We start from the raw sequence: 13,939 nt of genomic DNA, 5'->3' as shown, positions 1-13,939 counted from the left end.
CTAGCTCGTGGAATAGTATAAGCCCAACGGCCCAGATTGCATTTGGGCTGATCTGAAGAACAGGGATGTATGGTAGTGTTTGAATTTTAATTTGTTTTTTTCTACAAATCCAAATCACTTAAAAATTTAGGCGTGTGTTCTTTTCATCAAGCCGCACCTAATAAAAATAGGAAAAAAATAATTCACGAAAATAAAATTGACCAAAATACCCGAAACTTTTTGAGGGTATTTTGGTCAATTTATTTTATGTAAAATATTTTTTTGATATTTTTCGAAGATTCACCTATTTTTGTTGTACAACGCTCCATATTGCAAGTGATTTGGATTTGTAGAAAAAATTAAAATTCAAACACTACTGGGCATCTGTGATCTTTAGATCGGCCCAAATTCAATTTGGGCCGTTGGGCTCATTTTTTTCTGTGAACTAGTGGGCTCACCCTAGCATCTTTTACACACAAGCACGCACGCACGCACGCATGCACACACACACACACATAAATAAATAAATAAATAAATAAATATATATATATATATATATATATATATATATATATATATATATATATACAGTCACAAGCAATAGTTAAGTAATAGTATGACGGTTTAAAATGATTTTTCATAAAGACTTAGTGGACCTTGCAAGATTATGTGGTTTTTTTAAAACCATATTCATAGAGTTAGGTTTTTCTCTAATCATCCATTTTAATTTTAAAATACATGCTTAGCCTCATAAATCATCTTACCGCATTTACCTTTAATTTCCTACCAAGTCAAATTCATGGCCACAAAAAACAAATCATAAATACCATCTTATAATTTTATCCAAAATAAAGCATGACTAAAGAATGGTTATTAAAGCCTTGACAAAATACTTTCTTTTTGACAAATATGGAGATTTTATCAAGATATTATCATCATATGCAATACATCATATTATAGACATTATTGAGAGGATGGTCATTAAGATCGAGTTCCATCAGAACACTCACTTTATACTTACATATTTGAATGAGTGATACTCATCTCTCGTGTTTCATACTTAGGCTTAAAGCCCTTGATCAAACCACATCTCCATGTGTATCACTACATCAAGTAGTTCATACTCAAGCACAATGAGGCACAAAAAATATAGGGTTTTCAAAACAAGCTCTTTCAAATTTGTTAGTACCTATCACTTAATGTTCATACACTTCATACATATTTATAATACAAATAGCCAAAAACCAAAGAAATACATGAAACTTAAAATAAAAAGGTTACAGAGTCCTCTTTTCTTATATGATCTTACCATGTAATATAGGATAAATTTCACATATCAAAACCATGTAATGTGGTACTTGGGCTATCTTGATTCTTTGCTCTTATTTGCTTTTGCGATCTTAGAAGAGCATGTAACTGATGAAGAATATATTAATCATCAGTGTCACATGTCACGAATTGTCCATCTCTTCAGTTCGTATATTCTTCATTTCTCACACCGTCAAGAAATAATCTTCTTCATCTCATCATTTCAAACATCACAAATTTGATTCTTCTACGGATCTTCAGTGTTTCTTTGCTGCCACTAAATCCCTCTATATATCCCTTCATATCGAAGAAACCAAGATACTTTTATAGGTATCGTTTTTTTTTCTTCTTCTTCTTATATTCCCAAATCCAATATTCTTCATATAGAATGTCATATCTCGCCAACTCTATATTATATCTCTCTGAAGTTTTACGATAATAAATCATACTCATGGCACACTATAAAAACCTTTTTGAATGAGCCCTAAAAAAGTCTCCATAATTAAGAATCCAAAGATATGCATTAACATGCCACATCTTTCAATTTACTGCATAATAGAACATGAGCATCCCAAGATAAATATATGTCAACTCATAAAAAGTTTATCTCTAAATCCTTTTGAGAATTTAAATAGACTGAAAAATATAAAGTAGTGATTAGTTCCATCCCTAAATCATACCATTTAGTGAGTCTTCATTTCAGTGACATTTAGGTCACAATGCAATTTTCTCAACAAAAAATCAGGTTGACCACCTCTCAATAAAAAATTTGTTTCTTTCAATTATCAAAGAACTTCTTCTTGAAATCTTTAGTGTTGAAAACTAGACTTAAAATCAAGTCACAACATCATATTTTTAGTCTCAAATATTATTTTTCTTCAAATAAATAAATAAGTGACATTCAAGTCACAAAATAAATCATACTGTAAAATTTCAGGATGAACACTATCTAGTAAAATCATATTTTCTCTCTACTCACATGGAGTTTCCATTTCAAACCAATTTTTTTAAAAAATAAGACACATAATGATCACATATATATTTCCACAAGCCTCATATGACTTTGTTAAGTAGGATTGATAAATATAGTTATTCATGTTTTAATGAAGAATATACCAAATTGCAGAAAATTCAGGATGACATATCTTCAATCCAAAGTTTTATTCCTCTCTTCCCGTAAATATTTCTCTTTCAAATAAATTTTATTACAAAATAGACTTAGAATGGAAGTCTAAAACTTTAGTATGGACCATAAAACATTATGTTTAGTATAGAAATAAAATCATGACTTCCAAGTGTTCGTTGCAGAAAACAACACTTGCATATCCTTCAATAAATTAATCATATCTTTCAAATCACAAGGACTTTCTTGATGAAACATTTTTTGTTTGAAATTAGACTCAATTTTATGAGTCACAGTTCAATTACAGCAAGAAATAAAATAATATGGTTGGTAAGAAAATTCATGGAACTCAAAGGAGAGTTTTTGGATTTTGGAAGGTCATAACTGACACCCTTTATTGTTGAGTTCATGACTCCCAATTCCCATAGGTTCTCGCATAGAAATTTTGCAGGTAGATCCTACTATTAAAAACACAAAATATCACTAAAGTATGTAATAGAAAAAAATTCCTTATTATCTTCTTCAGATCACTACTCCAAAATAGCCCAGAATAATCATTATACATAGTGCATTTTCGGTGTTGGAATATTTTAATAATTCTTAATCGTGGGTGTATTTCTTGACCACAAAGGTCATAAGCTTTCTTATATCTCATCTCAAGCTTGATCTAAACTCAATAAAGAGAAAAGACTATTAATGACATCAAGCATCAATAACTCTAATACCAATTAAATAAATACCTATTTGATCTTTTACCTAGGAATTATATATAGATATATATATATATTATATTACCCCTGTTGTTTTCGCAAAAGATCACTTACAGGTGGCCTTATTACAACAACATATACTTCAAAATAAAATCAACATGGCAATACAACCAAGATCTTAAAACTTGATGCCATTGAAATAACTATGCACTATGCTCGAGAATAAAAAATAAGGTTGCAAGAAAAAAAAAAGAAAAGTGTCGGAGATTACCTCAACCAGGCTTATTATACCCCACATCGAGTCACCACCATCCGATAGTTCGGGATCGAAGATCTTGCTTCAATATCAAATCGGGAAAGCAAGTTTAGGTCATGCCATACCAATGGAACACGAACCTATTTGATCACAAACTCAAACCCTAAGTGAATTTCCTTAACAACCTAGTTTGAGAGTGATCGATTCTCTTTTTGCTAACCTTAAAAACCCTTAGCCATAAATCCATAGTTGAGAGATGAAAGAGAGAAGAACTCCACAGCCTAATCCCTTAGCTCATTTTCACAATGTAGGAGAGAGAGATAGAAAGATAAGGTGTAGAAGATCCCTTTTTTATAGGCTTGAACAAGATTAGGGTTTTTTAGGGTTTTCTTTGACTTGTTTCTTCTTGTGAAATTGAATATGGATTGTCGATCATTGGTGACTTGTGGGGTGAGAGATCTGCACCATCCATTCCATAGATGGGCCAACAACATTATGGAAATTGCATGTACCCTTATCCCTTTTTTCTAAACCATTTTCCCATAAATAGAAAATAAGTTAAATTAATTTTAATTAAATATTGTGCATTCCATAAAATAGCACATCTCTACATATATTTTCCATAAAATCTATCGAAGATATATCAAGTCAATATCTACTTCCATATTAAATCAATATATGGTCAATACATACTCAATCCATAATTTGACTACATGTCACAATTTAAAGTTACCAAAACATAAGATCACTTGGAACAAAACTTTCCATAAAATAGAAAGTAGTAAGAGGTGGGGCGTGCCACCCATGAGAGGCACATGTGGGCCCCACCGTGTTTCTCATACCTTCTAGAAACATGGTGGGCCTTGTGCACAATGGGCTACCATGATTATTATTTTTTATTCATTTAAAATTAACAAAATAATTTCTAGTGAATATTAAAACATTGTAAAATCAATATCTTTAATTTTATAAATCTAAAAAGTATAAATAAAATATCCAAACGTTCATAAAAATTCAAATAATAATTTTAAAATAATCATTATCATAAAACAAACACAATTAAATTAATTTGATGGGAAATAGATCCATATAGTTTAAGAATTAAATCAATAATCATGGGGCACTCCATCTTAACTGTAGACTTCGGACCACACTTACTTTATCAGACCGACCTAGTGTTTCTCATGACCCACAGTCCAAGCAATAGCTCATTAGTGGGTCACGAAAGTCTGGTCGATGAACAAAGAGGTCACAATCCCAATCTGTGAATTACAGGTCTTCCCTTAGATACAAGTCTAGGTCACCAAGACCTGATACGCCCACAGCTCTATGGTGCATAGGGGGATCTCTGGCACATGCATACGCTTCACCCTAAAAGGTGGATTTCTGGCTTTTCTAAACGATCTATCGATATGCATGCCATGTGATGGCACATAAATGAGGTTTTGGCCCCCGTCTCTGTAGGCCACCATCACACACAAGGGCTACACAGTCCCTCAGCTCACTCATTTGGGCATGTTCTTCGACCTCATCAAGGGTTAACCCATAAATCCTCCTCGATTTGTTTTTCATGCCCAAGTAACATAGGTCTTTCCCAACCGACTGGCCTAGATCGTCAAGCACAGTCCGGTATCTACAAACATCGTTTGCATGGTATGGTCCACGAGAGACCACACTCCCATTAAGTTCATGTCCCCTATATTATTTCATTTTACAAACACTCATAGACTTTTAAAGACCACATAAACTCAACATTATCTTTAGAATATTGGGGATATAACCGCATGGCACAAGCATATAAGTGGCCTTCTCTTTAGAATATTGGGGATATAACCGCATGGCACAAGCATATAAGTGGCCTTCAAGTGTTTTCCATCATGCTTCATGTGCCATTTTTCATGTGATTTCCTTTTCCAATACAAACATCTCTCCATGGAAATAAATTGTTCCCTCCCATGGCGTTTGGTCTTACACTTCATACATCGAACTAGTGTCAACCTTATATTATAAAAAAAAGGTCCACCTCAATAACTCACTAGAATGGTTGTTTTGTTGTTGAAGAACCTCCAAATTATCATCTCGACCTCGAGATTTATAGATGTTATGTATTAATTGGATTGTCCATTTTCATGATTTTCAAGTGTTGGTGGATCTACTAGATCTATACTATTTTTGAAGCTTTAAATTCCATAATTAGAGGTAAAAATAGATTTGCGTACCATCACGGGGATTTCCAACACTGAAACAAACTTTTACATAGTTTAAGCGCCAACTTTTACGTAGTTTAAGGTGCAAACTCTACATAGTTGTACCAATTCTACTTGATTGATAAATAGGTATAGTTTGTAAAAGTTTGCGGCTTTAAACAATCAAATTAAGATACACTTTCAAATAGTATTAAAAGATGTTGTTTCAATACTGAAACCTTTGTTATGGTTTGAAAATTCATTTTCATCTTTAATTATAAAATTCAAATCTTAAAAAATAGTTTAGATCAAGCAAATCTATGAACACTTGAAATTTTTGAAAATTGATGGTCTAAAAAATGTATTACAAGATGCTCTATTTCCAAGATTTGAAATTTATTTTTTCTCATGTTCATACATCTTGAGTACGAGATGATCCATTTGAGGATTTTTTAGCATAAAAAGCAACATTTTCTAATGAATTTTTGAGGTGCGTCTTAATTTGATTATTTAGGGCCTCACCCTTAGATTAACTTTTTCCTTAATGAATTGTCATTTTTAAATTGTATCAATCAGATGACTATATTTAGGTGCATCATAATTAAGCGATCCTTCAATACTAACATTCGAGATATTGGAAGTGTCCAACTTGAATAACTAGCTTGGTGGTCATCATTATACATTTACTAAAACAAATATTGTTGTAATTTCTTGGGTAGTTGGAAATATTCGTGCATAAATTATACATCATGGTTTTCCATCAAGGCGCTTAGCTATCATTGTCATTTCCAAGTATAATAGTAATTATTTATTATTATTCATTATATCACCTAATCATAATCATATATTCATTATATCACCTAATCATAATCATAAGTATGATTGTTGATAATATCCCAAGTAAAAGTATTAAACTATGTTCATTTACTTTTAAAAAAAGGAGGGACACCCATGGAAGGAATATCCGCTTGTAAACCTAATAATCCAACTCCAGCTACCGTAACCCTATCTTTTTTTTTATATATAACTTGTGATTTAGCCAAAGCATCGGCCAAATCATTTGCTCCCTTATAAATATGTTGGCACACCATTGGATGAGACTGGCAAGTATGCAAGACCTCCATCCATAAAATCATCAATATAAAGAAATCTCATATTATATAGGATTGGGATTGATATCGATAAGTTTCCTAAAAGAAATAGAAATCCAAAAAAATTAAGACTATCTCTTGATTCTTGAGATATATGTAACACCTATAAGAAGTTTACCTTATATATATATGGGATGAAAGTGATGCGTGCCAAATTTGGATCACCATATGGGAAAGGTGGCTTCTTCTACAGAGAGAGGCAGGGCCTCCTCTGCTTCAGAGGTAATGTCTCTGAATGTACCTTCTGTAGATTGAGAGGATGGTTTCTTGTAGAGAAACGGTTCCCATAAAGATTTTGGGCGGTTTCCAATTTAGAGAGAGAAAGTTTGGTTCCTCACAAGGTTCTCCTCCTGGACAGTGGTTTAGCTGTGGAATAGAGATGGTCTCTTCCTAAACAATGGTTTAGTTGTCGAATAGATATGGGTTTTTTCCTAGACAATGGTTTAACTGAAGAATAGAGATGATCGAGAGAGTGGGTTTAAAAGTGAAAGAAAGACCTATATAATCTTTTATTGGGGAATACAATTTTTTTTTTTTTCTTCACCCTTTTCTTTTGGCAAAAGATCACTTACATGTAGTCTTTATTATAATAAGATAAATTTTAAAATAAAATCAACATAACAACAAAACCAAGATCTTAACAACTTGATATCATTGAAACAACTATGCATTATACTTGAGAATAAATATAAGATTACAAGTAACAAAAAGAAGAGTGCCGAAGATTACCTCAACCGGGCTTATTACACCCCATACCGAGTCACCACTATTCGATGGCGCAAGATCAACGATCTAGCTTCAATCTCGAATCGAGAAAGTAAATTTCGGCCAAGCCACACCAATGGAACATGAACCCCTTTGATCACAAACTCAAACCTTAGATGATTTCTCTTAGCAACTTAGTTTGAGAGAGATGGATTCTCTTTTTGCTAAACCCTAAAATCCTTAGCCATAAATCCATATTTGAGAGATATGAGAATTCCAGAACCTAAACCCTTAGGTTCTTTTACAATGTGGGAGAGAGAGAGAGAGAGATCAAACATGATATAGAAAAACTTTCTTGAGAGAGAGAAATAGAAAGATAAGGTGTAGAGATTTTGGGTAGAAACAATCTCTTTTTATAGGCTTTGAATAATATTAGGGTTTCTTAGGGTTTTCTTTGGCTTGCCTCTTCTTGTGAGATTGAACATAGACCGTCGATCAAGGGTGACTTGTGGGGTGAGAGATCTAAGCCATCCATTCTATAAATGAGCCATCAATATTATGGAAGGTGCATGAACCATTATCTCCCTTTCCTAAACCATTTTCTCATCAATAGAAATTAAATAAATTAAATCTAATCAAAATATTGTGCATACCATAAAATAGCACAAGTCTACTCAATCTTTCCACAAAATCTTTCAAAAATATATCAAGTCAATATTTAGTCAATACCTTCCAACCATATGGCCACATGTCATATCATCAAAAAATAAGAAAGAGAATAAGGGTGGGGAGTGCCACCCAAGGGAGGCACTTATGGATCCCACCTTCTAAAAATATGGCCGGCCCATGTGCACAATGGGCCCCCATGATATTTTTATATATTTAAAATTAATAAAAGGATTTTAGAATATTATTTGAATATCTAAACAATTGTAAAATCAATATCTTTAATTTTATAAATTCAAAAATTATAAATTTCATAGAAATTAAAATAATAATCTTAAAATAATTTCCATCATAAAACAAACACAATTTAATTAGTTTAATGGGAAAAAGATCCATATGGTTTAGGAATCAACAATCATGGGGCACTCTACCTTCTACTGTGGACTATAGACCACACTTGTTTTATCAGACCGACCCAATGTTTCTCATGACCTACAGTCCAAGCAGGGGTTCATTAGCGAGTCACCAAAGTCTGCCCGATAAGCCAAGGGATCGCAATCCCAGTCTGTGGATTTCAAGTCCTCCCCTAAAGAGGGGTCAAGGTCACCTAGACCTGATGCAAGCATAGCTCCTATGGTGCATAGGGGTATCTATCGCACATAAATACGCTTCACCCTAAAAGATGCTTTTCTGGATTTCTCAAACAATCTATCGATATGCATACCGTGTGATGGTACATGGATAAGGTTTTGGCCCCTATCTTTGTAAGCCACAATCACACACAAGGGTCACACAGTCTCTCGGCTCACTCATTCGGGCATGTTCTTCGACCTCATCAAGGGCTAACCCATAAACCATCATCGATTTGTTCTTCATGCCCAGGTAATATGGGTTTTTCCCAATCGACTGGCCTAGATCATTAAGCACAGATCGGTATCAGCAAGCAATTGTTTGCTTAGTATAGAGCACACTCCATTGAGTTCATGTTCCACTATATCATTTCATTTTGCAAGCACTCATAAGGCCTTTAAATGTCACATAAACCCAATATCTCCCACTTGACCTTTGAATGCCTTACATTCTCTTTTTCTCACTTTCTCTTATTCTCATCTCTCTCTCCCAATTACAATCTCTTTCAAGTATTTTTTACTTATTCTCTCAATACATTAATCATGGCTTTCGACTTCAATCTTTTTACAAAAGGATTTATAGAGGCAACACATTTTGCTCTTTGTTGCTCGGATCTCATCCCAAAAATGGTCGTAACTCATCTTTCACATCGCATCGTGAATCATAGACCTATTGTCGTAAAAGACCATCACGTACCCTCATCACATGGGGTCGTATGTTCATGGTCTCAAAAGAGTTCTTCAAATAAGCTGCTCCTTTTTGTAGCCATTCAACTAGCACCAAACATTCATTATAATCTATTGTTCTATTTGGCATGTCAAATACTAGCATGTGCTCTCACTGGAATATTTAGTTTATCTGGATCTCGATCTTTTTCACTCTCGCCTCATTTTTCAGGTGATTAAAACATGGTTTTATATGCTTGGAGTTATTATGGAATCATGACTCCTTTGACATGCATATCATCAACGTGCTGTCGCAGAAAATTCTTACTACGGGGTAAAGGTTAAGTCGATTAAGAAATTTTTTAATCTATACGACCTCCTCGATCACCAAACAGCACGCCATGTACTCTGCCTTCATGGTGGAGAATTTCGTCACATCCTGTTTCTTTGATTTTCAAGAAATTGCACATCCTCCAAGCATGAACACATATCCAAATGTAGACTTCGCATCATTTGGATCTGTGAGATAGCTTGCACCTGTACATCTAAATATCCAGGCAACTAAAAACTGTGGGATTGTAGCAGCTCACACTCAATTATTACACATATAACATATACATTCTCAACATTCTTCTACATATATCATGAGGTTGCATATCAAGTCTCATGCAATATGTAATTCAATACCCGTTGGTTTCACAATACGCAAAAACCTTAATGAACCACAAAGGTTCAACCACACTAGACATCTTGGTAATAAATTCATACAAACCAAGTTATCTAATCAACACAATATGTGTTAGAGAAACCCAACATAATGGCATTCCTACAACATTCCCTATGGTTCAAAGTCTTAGGTAATCGAAGATTCTAAATAACTAGAAACATGGGTCAAGGCATATAGGTATTTTTAAAAAAAAACAGTGTATGATAGTTTTTCTCCCACTTTTATAAATACCTTCAAGATATAATGTTTTTCTTTTTAATAAAAAAAATTGAGTTGGTATATATATATGCATCCACAAGCAATAGTTATATAAAAGTATGATAGTTTAAAATAATTTTCATAAAAACTTAATGGCCCTTGCAAGACTATGTGGTTTTCTCAAAACCATATCCATTAGGTTTTTCTCAAATCATCCAATTTAGTTATAAAATACATGTTTAGCCTTTATAAATCATTTTACCGTATCCTACTAAGTCAAGTTCATAGCCATAAAAATAAATTATATATATCATTTTATAATTTCATCCAAAATAAAGCACGGCTAAATAGTGTCTACTAAAGTCTTGACAAAATACTTCATTTTTGGCAATTATGGAGAATTTATCAAGAGTTCGTCATCACATGCAACACATCATATTATAGACATTATTGAAATGATGGCGTTACCAAAACCAAGTTCCATCAGAATACTCCTTTTGTGCTTACATATTTGAATGTGCCATACCCATCTCTCATGTTTCATCCTTAGGGCTCAAATCCCTTGATCAAATCACATCTCCATGTGTATCACTACCTCAAGTAGTTCATACTCAAGCACAAGGAAGCACAAAATAATAAGGTATTCAAAACCGACACTTTCAAATTTGTTAGCACTTATCACTTAATCTTCATACACTCCATACATATTCATAAAACAATTAGGCAAAATATAACTAATGCACATTAAACAAAGTTATTGAATCATCTTTCCCTATATGACATTTCCTTATATAACCTTACCATGTAATGTGGGATAGATTTCATACCTTAAAACCATGTAATGTGATACCTGGCTTTCTTGATTCATTGTTTTTACTTGTTTGGCAAGCTTTTGTGATCTTGGAAGTGCACGCAACTGATATAAAATATATTGCTCATTGGTTTCACATGTCACGAAGTGTCCATCTCTTCGGCACTTGGATTCTCCTGTCTTACACCGTGAAGAAAATATCTTTTTCATCCCATTATTTCAAATATCACAATTTCGATTCTCTCACTGATCTTTATCGTTTCTATCCTACCACCAAGTCTCTCTATATGTCCCTTCATTTCGAAGAAACCAAGATGTTTTTATAGCTATTGTGTTTCTTCTTCGTTTTACTATTTTCAGATCGAATACTCTTAACATAGAGTGTCATATCTTGTCAACTTTGTAGCACCTCTCTCTGAAGTTTTATTATAATAAATCATACTCGTAGCACACTATAAAACCTTTTTAAATGAGCCAAAAACAAAGGCCTTTATAATTAGGAATCCAAAGATGTGTCTTAACATGCCACATCTTTTTAATTTACTGTAGAATAGAACTTGAGCATCTCATGATAAAAATATAATATCTCTCAACTCATAAAGAGTTAATCTTCGAATCCTTTTGAGTATTGAAATATACTCAAAAGAATATAAAATAGTGCTCAGTTCCATCCCTAAATCATACCATTTAGTGAATATTCATTTTAGTGACATTTACGTCGTAATCCAATCTTTTCAGTTGAAAATCAGGTTGAGGACCTCTCAATAAAAAATTTGTTTCTCTCAATCCTCAAATAATTTCTTCTTGAAATCTTTTGAGTTGAAAAGTAGATCCAAAACCAAATCATAACATCATAGTTTTAATCACAAATAATACTTTTCTTCAAAGAAATAAATAAGTGACATTCACTTCACAAAATAAATCATACTGCCGAATTCCAGGATTAACATTATCTAGTAAAATTGTCTTTTCTCTCTACCCTCATGGAGTTTCCTATTCAAACCAATTTTGTTTGAAATTAGATACATAATAATAACACATATATGTTCACAAGCCTTATATCACTCTATTAAGTAGGCTTGATAAATATAAATATTCATGTCTTCAATGAACAACATACCAAATTACAGAAAATTCAGGATAACCTATCTTCAATCCAAAATTTTTATTCCTCTCTTCCCGTAGATATTTCTCTTTCAAATAAATTTTATTAGAAAATAGACTCAGAATGGAAGTCTAAAAATTTAGTGTGGACCATAAAACATTCTGTTAAGTATAAAAATAAAATCATAACTTCCAAGTCATGGAAATAGTTTTCATTGCAGAAAATAACACTTACGTACCCTTTAATGAATTGATCATATCTTTCAAAATACAAGGAATTTCTTGATGAAACTTTTTTTTCTTGAAAGTAGACTCAATTTTATGAGTTATAACGAAATTTTAGCAAAAAATAAAATCATATGATTGGTGGGAAAAATCACGGAACTCAATGGATAGTTCTTAGATTTTGCAGGGTCAAAACTAACACCCTTCATTGATGATTCCATAACTCTCAATTCCCTTAGGATCTCCCACTGAAATTTTTCAGGTAGATCATACTCTTAAATACACAAAATATCACTGAAGTATATAATAGAAAAATATATCATTATCTTATTCATATTACTACTCCAAAATAACCCAGAATACTCATTCTGCAGAGCGCTTTTTCGATGTTGGAGTATTTCAATAATTCTTAACCGTGGGTGCATTTTTTTTTTTCCCACAAAGGTCATTAGCTTTCTTATATCACATTCTCAATCTTCATTTAAATTCAATAGAGAGAAAAGATAACTAATGACATTAAATATCAATAGCTTTGATACCAATAAAAGAAAGATCTATGTGATCTTTTACCGAGGAATATATATATATATATATATATTCACCCCTTTCTTTTGGCAAAAGATCACTTACATGTGGTCTTTATTGTAATAAGATAAATTTCAAAATAAAATCAACATAACAACAAAACCAAGATCTTAACAACTTGATGTCATTGAAACAACTATGCATTATGCTTGAGAATAAATGATATGATTGTAAGAAACAAAATGAAGAGTGTCAGAGATTAACTCAACCAGGCTTATTACACCCCACACCGAGTCAACATCATCCGATGGTACTGGATCAACGGTCTAGCTTCAATCTCGAATTAGGAAAGCAAATTTCGACTAAGCCACACCAATGGAACATGAACCCCTTTGATCACAAACTCAAACCCTAGGTGAATTCTCTTAGCTACCTAGTTTGAGAGAGATGGATTCTCTTTTTACTAAACCCTAAAATCATTAGCCATAAATCCATATTTGAGAGATAGGAGAGAGAAAAACTCCATAACCTAAACCCTTAGATTCTTTTACAATGTGAGAGAGAGAGATCAAATATGAGAGAGAAACTTTCTTAAGAGAGAGAAATAGAAAGATAAGGTGTAAAGATTTTGGGTAGAGACAATCCTTTTTTATATTCTTTGGCTTGCCTCTTCTTGTGAGATTGAACATAGACCGTCGATCAAGGGTGATTTGTGGGGTGAAAGATCTGAGTCATCCATTCTATAAATGGGTCATCAACATTATGAAATATGCATGAATCATTATCCCCATTTCTTAAACCATTTTCTCATCAATAGAAATTAAATAAATTAAATTTAATCAAAATATTGTGCATACCATAAAGTAGCATAAGTCTACTCAATCTTTCTACAAAATCTTTCAATAATAAAAAGATTTTAAAATATTATTTGAATATTTAAACAATTGTAAAATCAATATCTTTAATTTTA

This window comes from Amborella trichopoda, chromosome 2 (genome assembly GCF_054954075.1).
Source record: "Amborella trichopoda isolate Santa Cruz 75 chromosome 2, AtrichopodaSantaCruz75HAP2 v2.0, whole genome shotgun sequence".
Lineage (NCBI taxonomy): Eukaryota > Viridiplantae > Streptophyta > Magnoliopsida > Amborellales > Amborellaceae > Amborella > Amborella trichopoda.
The sequence above is the reverse complement of the archived record's forward strand: the minus strand, read 5'-3'. Positions refer to the sequence as shown.